Here is a 13,486-nt window from a genome sequence, read left to right as displayed (position 1 = left end):
CGGAGACAAAAGAGCCCAAATGTAGCCCAAAATCACCCAGATGTAGCCCAAATATAGCCCAATGACAGAAGTGTGCAAAACACTTATTATTTTGTGTTTTTGCAGTGTTATATAGTGCAGACTTGTCAGGAATTGGAGTGCTTTACATGAGCATTGGTTACATCACACAAGAACAAATTCATTTTGGTTGTAGACATGGGGAGACTAAGTGATTTGACCAGAATCACAGAATGTCGAGCTGAAGCAGAAACTCCAACCAGTTGCAAAGTCTGCAGTTCTGGAAGTAACACCACATCCTCTCCCCTAAGTGCAACATTTAATCAAGTGGTCAACTGGCTAAAAAAACATAAAGATAACAAATAATTTAAAAGTGCTTTGTCGCTATTTGAAAACTCAGAAAATATGTCCTTATTTTAGTCTTTTAGAGCACTAACCATAATTTTGATGCCAATAAGACCCTCTCATATATGTAATTTCTAAAGGAAATGCTCTAGGTATTACAGTTTTGATTACATCAAGATGACGTCAGGCGTTCCACACTTTTGTAATAAATATAGAATGTTAGCAATCTAGTTGTTCATTAGGATACTGTTGAGAGGCAGAGGCCAGGGGCACGGACTCTGAAAATTGAAGGCAGGTAGGAGGGTGCAAAGGCAACAATTTAACCACACTGAGCAGGCAGGAAGGGCCGTGGCAGCACAACAGACTATGGAGGGCAGTGGAAAGGGGGGCAGGGCAACAAACCAACAATACAGGACTTGCAAGAGAGGCTGTGGCAATGTAATAGACCATTGTGGGCAGAAGGAAGAGGCAATGGTAGTACAACCATACATGCCAACAGACCCGATTCAGCCAGGAAACGTCCAATGTTTTTAAGCTCAAATGGGCTTTATTTGATCTGTCTCCTGTCTACAATCTCCTCTTTTTCAATGTAACTCAAAGGGGAAAATCAATACCCCAGTTTCTTTTCAAAATCTCCCTCTTACCAAGTTCAAAATGTATGGTACATTGGATCATGGAAGGAAATGGGGTAGGGACATGGACTTGGATAACAGAGGACGGGAGGGACATGGAGAGGTGCACCAAACTGACCCTGCAGGGCAGGCATCAGGGTTTGCAGCAGCACAATACACCACACAGGGCATGCGGGACGGGAGTGCAGCACAACAATCCATAGAAAGCAAGAGGGAGGGGACAGGACCATGCACATGGACAACAGAGAACAGAGGGGCAAGAGGCAATGGTAGCTAGCAGACCATAATGGACAGACAGGAGAGAAAGCTGCAGCATAACAGACCATAAAGGGCAGGAGGGACGGATCAGGGGCATTACAATGGAACAGACAAGCCAGGAGGGAGGGAGTAGGGGTCTGCACATGTAAACAGAGGGCTGGGGGCAAGGGGGCAGGGCAGGAGCAGCAAGATAGCCATGGAGGTCAGGCAGGATGGGCACTAGAAGCAAGACACACCATGAAGAGCAACACTGAGACTGTGATGGCATACACACAGACCATGGAGGGAAGGTGGGAGGGGGTCAGGGGCAGCTAACTGACCACACAGGGAAGGTGGGAGGGGCCATGGCAGCACAGAAGACCATGCATGGCAAGTGGGAGGGTTAGTGGCAGCACAATGGCTATGATGGGCAAGAAGGAGGGTGCAGGGGCATGCACAAAGGACGATGGAGGATAGAAGGGAGGGTCAGGACCTGTGCACAGAAAAGAAAGTTCAGGGGAAGGGGCCTCACAACAGACCGCACGGGGCAGGCAGGAGGAGCAGTTGCAGCACAACAGACCAGGGAGGGCAGAAGGGTGTGGCAGTACAATGGACCATGTAGGACAGGAGGAAGAGGATAGGGGCATGGCATGTGGACAGGCAGGGTGGAGGTGGCAGGGACAGGTTACAGTCATCTGACAATGCTAGGCAGGTGGGAGGGGAGTGGCAGCTCAACAGAACACTCAGAGTAGATAGGAGTGGCAGGTCCATGGAACATGGTGGGCAAAAAGGATGGAGCAGGGGCATGCACAAAGACATCGGAGGGCAGGGGGAAGGAGAATAGGGGCAGCAAGCTAAGCACAGAGTTTAAGCAGGAGGTCAATGATTGGGCATAGAATTGGGCAATAGTGGGCAGGAGGAGTGGACTGGTACATCATACTAAATTGAGGGCAGTGGCAGCACATCAGACCATGCATGGCAGGAGGGAGGAGGCTAGTTCATATATTCACACAACAGAGGATAGGGAGGAGGGGGATGGGGCAGCAAGCTAACTGTTCAGAGAAGGCGGGTATTAGGAACGTTATTGTTTTTAAAACGTGTGTCTGTGCGAACTACTTAAAATATGAACAAGTATGCAGCATAATCTCACTTTTATTCAGGAAGAAGAGGACGTTTGTGACTGTGACTCCGGGCTCACTTGGCAGAAACATCCCCTGATTCTCCACCCCCTATCGCAAAATGTAATGCCCGTGAAAAGGGTAGGTGAACACAGTGTTATATAGAACATAGTCCTGAGAGCACGATTGAAAATGAAAACTAGATATAGTGTATGGTATAAACTATGCACCAAAAAGTGTGATATAAGATGAACCGGGCGTGAAATATAATATGCAATACATTGTGCGCAATTACAGATTCATTGGAGAGCGCGAGATAGCACAGGCACTAGCGCGTGCTATGTGATATGCGCCTTGGAGTGTAATATGCACAGGGCAGTGTTGTGTAACCTAACTAGTCTCTAAAGTTGTAATATAAAATATGTGCTGGGGAGTGTAACGTTGCATATGCACTGTGACAAAGATATAAATCCCAGATTGTAATATGTATGGCATAGCACTGTGCGTTATAACATAGGCATCGAGGAAGGCACGTTAGATGGGGCAATATAACCCGTGCGAAGACAAGTGTGGCATGACATATTCACGGGGTGGTGTTACAGTGCACATGGGCTAGAGAGTGTCATAGCATATGCACTAGCTAGTGGAATACAACACAGAGGTGTGTGGCACTCAGCAGGGAATGGTGGGTGTAACACAGCATTGGGCTCTGCCAGGAGCGCGATGTGACTCTCAAGTGATGTTCAGCCCCTTTCCAGAGAGTAAAATAAAAAGTATTACACATCCGGCAGTGGATGTGTGTTTTATTAACTGTGAGGGGGGTTTCTTGCATAGTTTTGGTCGAATTTTTTGTCGAATCCCCTTTGAATGGCTTGGTGTGCATGTGTATTAAATGTGGCCGTCAATAGCTACCCATGTTTGTATAAATAAACGACAAGGGTGTCTACCGGGATTAGGCACGGTAGGGCATCAGACATGTCAGAGCTTCACTAGTGGTGTAAATACATTCCACGTGGATTCATAGTATGCATAGTCGCCTTTTAATGAATATCACGCAAATCGTCATGGTGATAGGTACGTACGGTTTGTCCAGCATGTCCTAGGTGTGTCTATAAATATATATTTTTTTAAAATAATAAAAAACAGTGGCCGGCCCTGGGGATTGGGGTCAAAAAAAAATAATTAGGAGACAGGCCCTGGGAGATGGGGTCATCAGGGCCAATAAATTAGAATAAGAAGGGGAACCACACAGCCCCCCTTCTTAAAAAATGAAAATAAATAAAAGACTGGCATCGTGCCGGAGGCCACGCCCCCTCTTTGCAGCACTCTGCAAACGCGCCCCCTGGCGAATTGTAAGTTGGGGAATTAATTCCTCTTCAATACTGAGGGTCCCTGAGGGCCAAGTAGCCCAACAGGCATCTCCAGTATGCGCCAGGGAGCTGCTCTGCAGACAGGTGTTCTGAGGCCAAGCCCCTTTTTACACCTCTCTGCAACCAGCTCTGTGGCGCTTACTGGAGGTACCTAGTGGTCTAGTTTGACCCTAGGGACCCTTAGGATTCAAGGGGACTTAATCTCTCAACTTAGAACAGCCACAGGGCACGTTTACACAGTGGTGAAGGGAGGGGACGGGGCCTGAGGTGACGTGTGCAAACACGCACTATGGCACGTTTTAAATTGGGGATATAATTTCCCTTCAATACTGAGGGCCCCTGGGGGCTAACTAGCCCACCAAGTGCTTCCAGTAAGTGGCAATGAGCTGCATTGCAGAGAGGTGGTCCAGGCCGTGCCACTTTTTACACCTCTCTGCAACGCAGCTCTGTGGCACTTACTGGAGGTACCTAGTGGGCTAGTTGGACCCTAGGGACCCTCAGGATTCAAATGAACTTAATCTCCCAACTAAAAACTGACACAGGGCGTGTTCACACAGTGGTGAAGGGAGGGGACGGTGCCGGAGTTAACGTGTGCAAAAACGCCCTGTGGCCTGTTTTAAGAGGTAGTTTTAATCCCCCTGCCCTATTACATACTAGGGGCTTACAGAGGAGGTCATGCTAATCACAGGGGGACTCCAACGTATAATGTTCCCTAGTGTATGTAGGTGTTTTCGCTGTATTCTAAGTGTATTTTAACATAGCACTGGCTCCAGGACTGGTTAGTCAGACTCAGTTACCACCAGTATCCGTCTGAAAAAGTTGAGGGTACAGGATGATTTTGCAACAAGGCTTCTTTCTGCTCTTCTTTTTGTTCTTTCTGCACGTTATCCTTCTTCCTGCACTTTTCTTCGTCTTTTAGGACTTCTGTTGCTTCTTTCTGCACTTCTTTTTTTTTCTTTCTGTGCATTTTTTCTTCTTTCTTCACATGTCCTATCTCTGTAGGCATAGTTAGAAATTAGCATTTAAAAAAACCTTTGAAATTCACAGAAAAAACCATAGGTTTCAGGCACGTTATAGTTAGGAATTAGCATTTAAAAAACCTCAGAAATTCACTGAAAAACCATAGGTGTCATTTGAGATGTCATCAGTGATGTCATGAGTGATGTCACTGACCATGTCATGAGTGATGTAATATATGACGTCATCAGCAGTGCATTGCGGCGCGCGAGTTATAGTTAGCTGAACTAACTATAACGGGGGAATTTCAATGGTGTTGTACAAGTGAAAAGTCCACCTAACTATAACACCCCTGAAACCTATGGTTTTTCAGTGAATATATATATATATATATATATATATATATATATATATATATATTCACTGAAAAAACCATAGGTTTCAGACACGTTATAGTTAGGAATTAGCATTTAAAAAACCTTAGAAATTCACTGAAAAAACCATAGGTTTCAGGGGCGTTATAGTTAGCTGGACTTTTCACTCGTACAAAACCATTGAAATTCGCCCGTTATAGTTAGTTCAGCTAACTATAACTCGCGCGCCCGCAATGCACTGCTGATGACGTCACATATTACATCACTCATGACATGGTCAGTGACATCACTCATGACATCACTGATGACATCTCAAATGACATCACTGATGACATCATCCTTGTGATAGAGTGGCAGACCTCCTCTCCCCCTAATTTAACCTTTGATACACACATTCAAAAATAGAAACTAAAATTTTCAAAACAATGGACATACCAATATCAGTTACAACAACCTATTCAGTAATTCTAAGATCCACATACACATCCACTCATTCACCAACAGTCCTATACAGTCATTCATACATGTACTCACTCATCATATGTACTCATACACCTATACATCCTGTTACACAATGCCACTCATCTATAGAGTTACTCACACACATAGTCACTCATGCTAATAAAGTATCAAACATACATTTACTTGCATATACAGTTATACACACACCACCACACTTACTTCTAAGGAAACTTACACATACTTAGTCTTTTAAACAATCACTTATAGAAACACATACTTATTCATACAGGAACTCTTTCAATCTCTCACTCTCACATATACTCACTTATATACACCAATAGTCACATATACTAGTTTGAAACATATGTAGTTACTCATAAAGACACTATTGAGACAGTCATTCACTCACTAACACACCCATACACACACTCATCCACCCATACAGTCCTGCACACATGCTGTCTTCAACACATACAAACAGTGAGTCACTCATTCATGCACCTATGCACTACGTAATACCCCACACCGAACCATGCAGACACTCAGACTGATACTCAAAAAACCAACTAATAACCTATATAGACACCCATGTAGCTACTCACCAACCCATGCAGCCACTTATACACAAAGTGAGAGACTGATACAGATATTTACATATTTAAACATTACTCACTAAGCCATGTATTCACTAAGATACACTTAATCAGTCAGTTATACAATCAATTTTTCAAAAACAAATCATCCATTTAGACACTTATATACCCATTTATTCTTCCATCGACCTTGAGATATACATATATAAAACATATGCAATTTTCAGAAAAACACACATTCACTGGATGATGTCATCAGTGATGTCATCAGTGATGTCATTTGAGATGTCATCAGTGATGTCATGAGTGATGTCACTGACCATGTCATGAGTGATGTAATATGTGACGTCATCAGCAGTGCATTGCGGGCGCGGGAGTTATAGTTAGCTGAACTAACTATAACGGGGGAATTTCAATGGTTTTGTACAAGTGAAAAGTCCAGCTAACTATAACGCCCCTGAAACCTATGGTTTTTTCAGTGATATATATATATATATAAAATCCTCCGCGGCCATAGATTTCACTAACTTTTTTACCCTAATTTTCTTAGGAACTACTGAATAGATTCACACCATATATGCAAAAGGCACGAGTCCGAACTGAGGACTACCTCTTTGCCAAATTTGGGGTCATTCCGTTCAGCGGTTCGGGCTGTAGCTAAGACAACAGATCCTATGGGAAATTGCATGGGGAAAACGCCTTTTGGGACCCCCCTTTCTTCCCGTCCCCCGCTTGACGGATCACCGCAAAACTTTCAGGGTAGAAGCGGAGCGGAGCTGGCCAAAAGTTTGGAAAATGTCGTGAGGATTCGTCAACCGGCGCCAACGTTATTCCAAATAGAATGTTGTGGATTTCCTATGGAAAATAGGTCCTAACTATAACTATCTACTGGCGACCGTCAGTAGATAATATATACTTATGCGTATATATATAAATACTACATCAGTCTCCACCCCCCTAAGAAAAACTCCGTTTGAAATTCGTGACCACTACACATGTAAGACAGATTTTGCAGTGTATGTGCTACGATGTACATGTAATAAAATGTACGTAGGTAGCACAATTCACCCCGTAAGTGTAAGGATACTGCAACACCTAAGGGCAATTAACAATGATGACCCGTCATATCCAGTGGCTCGACATATAAACACAGTACACGGAGGTAGATCAGAAGATCTAAAATATTTTGTCATAGACAGTGTGAAAAAGAATGTTAGGGGAGGCAATAGGCAATTGTTGCTACGGAAATTGGAATCCAAATACATAATTTCATTGGACTGCAAAATTCCTAATGGTATGAACGCAGACGAAGCACTGAGTACACACTTGTAATCCCCTAGTGCAGCACAACAATATACTAACGTCCTAACAATCGCTTGATGTTGTAAAGTCGCTGTTCGTTTTGAGATCCCTGAGATAATTCTTAGTATGTGTAACATTTTTCTTTTGTTCCAACCCCCCCCCTCTTTTTCTTTCATTCTTCTGATTATAGCCTTTTCAGCCTAGATTCAGTTTTCTGCAATTATGTGTATAATAGAATATTAGACTCACGTTACTAGGCCAACTGTTCCTGTTACATTATTAGTAATTTTTGTTTCATTTGATTGATCACTGCCCACTTGGGCTCAATGGTCTGAGCGCACTGCTTCATCTAGATGTTGCATTTAGGCAACATACCAAATTTAATAATTTAAAAAAAAAAAAATTAATAACTAACTACAGTTGACCTATTTTGAAACATGACAAAATGTGTAATTTAAGTTTACATTGTTATTCTTTGTTCTTTACGTGAGTCAACCATCAGTGTTTCACTTATCTAAAGAACTCTTCAATGTCCTTTACTAACCTTGTGTCGCCAAGGCAACCACTTGTGCTTGATATGAGTGTTGAAAACTGAGATAGGACCGCAATTGAGTAAAATTAGGCAAGTGAGCAAGGCGGACTCGTCCGCCGAAACGCGTCTGTTGTTGGAGCGTTGTTGATGGAATAAATATCTTTGAAAGTATCCCACGATGTCAGTGCCTGTTCTTAACGAAGACAAGCAGGATTGGACTTAATATATAAATATATATACATTATCTACTGGCGGTCGCCAGTAGATAGTTATAGTTAGGACCCTCTTACCATAGGAAATCCGCAACATTCTATTTTGAATAACTTTGGCGCCGGTCGACGAATCCTCGCGAAATTTTCAAAATAGGTGGGGCGTTGAGCTCCGCTCCTACCCTGAAAGTCTCGGGGGGATTCGTCAAGTGGGGCTGAGATAAAAGGGGGGTCCCAAAACGCGTTTTTCCCATGCATTTTTCCATAGGACCTTTAGACAGAGCTACAGCCCGAACGGCTGAACAGAATTTAAAGAAATTTGGCAGAGAGGTAGTCCTCAGGTCAAGGAAGTGCCTTTTGTAGGTTTGGTGTAAATCTGTTCAGTAGATTCTGAGAAAATAGCCTTTAAATCAATATATATATCTGAGCCAGCTTACGGTGCGCTTACGGTGCGCTTACGGTGCGCTTACCGTACGCGTACGGTGACGTGCGCGAGCGCGATTCTGATTGGCTCTTAGATCTTAGTAAACATTCGAATCGGTCGAAACCAGGAAGCGGCGGCCGCCATTTTGTGTGTTTCACTCAGGAAAAAAAGGGTGATAGCTTGAAAAGGGGGCAAGGAATAGAGTTACAGACCCCATAACATTTAAAAGGGGGTCAAAGAAGGACAGAAAAGTACAAAAAAAACATTTATTAATTTTAAAAATAAATCGCCGGGTACGCGTACGGTACAAAAAAAAAAAAAAAAAAAAATGAAATGCAGATTTAAGTGTTTAGATATTAGGGGGCTCTAAAAAGAGCCGTTGTGTTTATGAAGTGATTTTTTATTGGTACCTACAAGTAAGTACCGATGCAGAGTCTAAGGTTCAAGAGGAAGACTCTGTTCCCTTCATCATTGAAGTGCACACCATCTCCTCTATAAATGTCTTGCATGTCGTAACGCAAGTTGTTGTGGTAAATGGAACCCATACCATAGTCTCGGAGGAAAGCAGAAACAGATTTGTTGACGTGCTTTCTTGCTTTGTCAATCTGTGGACAGAAATGATTGGACCAGTTCCATTTTTGCCGTTGGCATATGTTAGAAAACACAAAGGCAGTTTTAGGGAAAAGTGAAAACAGTTGTGCAAAGGTCTCCTTCATAAGCATTTCCAGACCTACCCCAGTCAAAGTGCCTAGGTCATTGCCACCACAGTGCACTATTATGAGGTCAGGGTGTTGGATTTGCATGAAGGATTTCACCAATGGCATCAATTGGTGCCACTTTAACCCTCTCTGGCCAATCCATTTAATGTCTACATTTGGCAAAGCAAGGTCTCTCACCATACCTGTTTTCTCTGCATACTTTTCACTCCAGAAGACATAGCTGTGCCCTACAATCCACACTGTGAACATCTTCAAAGGAGAACTGGATGCACTCAGGAGGTGTAATTCAGTAGAATGGTAAAAAGAAATGAAAGATAGTTTGGAAATGGAGGCATACATATTTATTTATTTTTAAAACTGATTGGCTGTTTCATACCATTCTAGAATAAAAACTAGGCTGTATGTGTAAATTTATAGAAGCATGTTTTGTATTGGTACAGAAAAATGTGTTACCAAAGAACAGTACTATGGATTTGCTGTTAGGTTTGAAAAGTCAAGCACTCCTGCTCTTTGGAAATGAAACATTGTTTGGTGAACTTCTGACCTAACTCTGCACAGCAGTGTTTCAAGAGCTGTTGCTATAGTAGCAGGCAGAAGTCAAGTTGGGGGAAGGGTACTAGGCAGAAGTCAAGTTGGGGGAAGGGTACTTTTGGAAAAGGGTTGGTTTTCAACCAATAGAAATGTGTGATTACATTTGAAAAAATGGGGGAAGCACTGAGATTTGAAACTTACATGTATATGTGTGGAAAAAGAGAGGGAAAGTTTGCCATTATCTGGTTCTGCTGAGAGGAGAGAGGTGTACAGAACAGAGATCCTGGCTCTGATAATCTGCTGTTTGAGTGCCACATTTCTTTCACAACTAACTAATTTTAAAGGTGAGTTTAGAGTTTGAGAGGGGATGTATATGGTAAATTAAGAAATTAATAATAGAAATGGAATTCGTTTTGTTGAAGTTGTGTTTATCATTTTCTGTTTTGGGAGAAATTTAAATGTGAGGAACATGTAAAATAATATGGACTATGTTTTCACGATAAATTAAGGTGTACTGGTATAAATAAGGAATACTTTAAGGGTTTGAGGTTGCACTCAGTAATGCAAATACATTCAGCATCAGTAAGGCTGGTTGCCCTTGCTGGAGTGTAGTCAGTCACCCAGGCTACACATGTTGTTGGTCTCAGAAAGCTGTTTGGTATTGCTCTGGTGATTTTACATTTGCATTAGATGGAAAGGGGGAGGTATTTTTTTCTGCAGAAGCAGACTCTTAGCACACAGCCAGCTGCATATCCTGTGGAATCATGCATAGTATTCACAACCGAGTGGGGTTTGAGGTTTCAGTCAGTAATGCAAATACATTCAGCATCACTAAGGCTGGTTGCCCTTGCTGGAGTGTAGTCAGTCACCCAGGTTACACATGTTGCTGGTCTGAAAATGTTGTTTGGACATGTTGTTTTTTAAGAATCTGAAAAGTGGATTCATAATGTGTCAGACTGTAAAAGTACTTATCACTTGCCAAAAAAAAGAGTAGTAAGTGTGCTTTGAAATTGGCAAAGAAATTTCGTTTTTTGACTAATATGAAAACATGACTCTGTGTGCAAATAGGAATTACAGGCAGAGGTTTATTGCGTATTGCTCTGGTGATTTTACATTTGCATTAGTAGGAAAGGGGGAGCTTTTTTTTTATGCAGAAGCAGACTCTTAGCACACAGCCAGCTGCTTATGCTGTGGAATCATGCACAGTATTCACAACCGAGTGGGGTTTGAGGTTGCAGTCAGTAATACAAATACATTCAGCATCACTAAGGCTGGTTGCTCTTGCTGGAGTGTACTCAGTCACCCAGGTTACACATGTTGCTGGTCTGAAAATGTTGTTTGGACTTGTGCTTTTTTAAGAATCAGAAAAGTGGATTTAAAATGTGTCAGACTGTAAAAGTATTTATCACTTGCCTAAAAAAAGAGTAGTAAGTGTGGTTTCAAATTGGCAAAGAAATTACGTTTTCAGACTAATATGAAAACATGACTCTGTGTGCAAATAGGAATTATAGGCAGAGATTTATTGTGTATTGCTCTGGTGATTTTACATTTGCATTAGATGTAAAGGGGGAGCATTTTTTTTATGCAGAAGCAGACTCTTAGCACACACCCAGCTGCTTATCCTGTGGAATCATGCACAGTATTCACAACCGAGTGGGGTTTGAGGTTGCACTTAGTAATGCAAATACATTCAGCATCACTATGGCTGGTTGCCCTTGCTGGAGTGTAGTCAGTCACCCAGGTTACACATGTTGCTGGTCTGAAAAAGCAGTTTGGACATGTGCTTTTTTAAGAATCTGAAAAGTGGATTTAAAATGTGTCAGACTGTAAAAGTATTTATCACTTGCCAAAAAAAAGAGTAGTAAGTGTGGTTTCAAATTGGTAAAGAAATTACGTTTTCAGACTAATATGAAAACATGACTCTGTGTGGAAAGAGGAATTACAGGCAGAGATTTATTGCGTTATGCTCTGGTGATTTAACATTTGCATTAGATGTTAAGGGGGAGCTATTTTTTTGTGCAGAAGCAGACTCTTAGCACACAGCCAGCTGATTATCCTGTGGAATCATGCCAGTATTCACGACCGAGGGGGGTTTGAGGTTGCAGTCAGTAATGCAAATACATTCAGCATCACTAAGGCTGGTTGCCCTTGCTGGAGTGTACTCAGTCACCCAGGTTACACATGTTGCTGGTCTCAGAAAGCTGTTTGGTATTGCTCTGGTGATTTTACATTTGCATTAGATGGAAAGGGGGTGTTATTTTTTTATGCAGAAGCAGACTCTTAGCACACAACCAGCTGCTTATCCTATGGAATCATGCACAGTATTCACAACCGAGTGGGGTTTGAGGTTGCAGTCAGTAATGCAAATACATTCAGCTTCACTAAGGCTGGTTGCCCTTGCTGGAGTGTACTCAGTCACCCAGGTTACACATGTTGCTGGTCTGAAAATGTTGTTTGGACATGTGCTTTTTTAAAAATCTAAAAAGTGGATTCATAATGTGTCAGACTGTAAAAGTACTTATCATTTGCCAAAAAAAGAGTAGTAAGTGTGCTTTCAAATTGGCAAAGAAATTTTGTTTTTTGACTAATATGAAAACATGACTCTGTGTGCAAAGAGGAATTACAGGCAGAGATTTATTGCGTATTGCTCTGGTGATTTTACATTTGCATTAGATGTAAAGGGGGAGCTATTTTTTTGTGCAGAAGCAGACTCTTAGCACACAGCCAGCTGCTTATCCTGTGGAATCATGCACAGTATTCACAACCGAGTGGGGTTTGAGATTGCAGTCAGTAATGCAAATACATTCAGCATCACTAAGGCTGTTTGCCCTTGCTGGAGTGTAGTCAGTTACCCAGGTTACACATGTTGCTGGTCTGAAAAAGCAGTTTGGACATGTGCTTTTTTAAGAATCTGAAAAGTGGATTTAAAATGTGTCAGACTGTAAAAGTACTTATCACTTGCCACAAAAAAGAGTAGTAAGTGTGGTTTCAAATTGGCAAAGAAATTACGTTTTCAGACTAATATGAAAACATGACTCTGTGTGCAAATAGGAATTACAGGCAGAGATTTATTGCGTTATGGTCTGGTAATGTTACAGTTGCATTAGTAGGAAAGGGGGAGCTATTTTTTTATGCAGAAGCAGACTTTTAGCACACACCCAGCTGCTTATCCTGTGGAATTATGCACAGTATTCATAACTGAGTGGGGTTTAAGGTTGCACTTAATAATGCAAATAAAAACATGTAAAATAATATGGACTATGTTTTCACCATAAATTAAGGTGTAGTGGTATAAATGAGGAATACTTTTAGGGTTTGAGGTTGCAGTCAGTAATGCAAATACATTGAGCATCAGTAACGATGGTTGCCCTTGCTGGAGTGTAGTCAGTCACCCAGGTTACACATGTTGCTGGTCTCAGAAATCTGTTTGGTATTGCTCTGGTGATTTTACATTTGCATTAGATGGAAAGGGGGAGCTATTTTTTTATGCAGAAGCAGACTCTTAGCATACACCCAGCTGCTTATCCTGTGGAATCATGCACAGTATTCACAACCGAGTGGGGTTTGACGTTGCACTTAGTAATGCAAATACATTGAGCATCAGTAAGGCTGGTTGCCCTTGCTGGAGTGTAGTCAGTCACCCAGGTTACACATGGTGCTGGTCTCAAAAAGCAGTTTGGACAT

Source organism: Triturus cristatus, chromosome 1_2, assembly GCF_964204655.1.
Source record: "Triturus cristatus chromosome 1_2, aTriCri1.1, whole genome shotgun sequence".
Lineage (NCBI taxonomy): Eukaryota > Metazoa > Chordata > Amphibia > Caudata > Salamandridae > Triturus > Triturus cristatus.
This window is presented reverse-complemented; position numbering follows the sequence as displayed.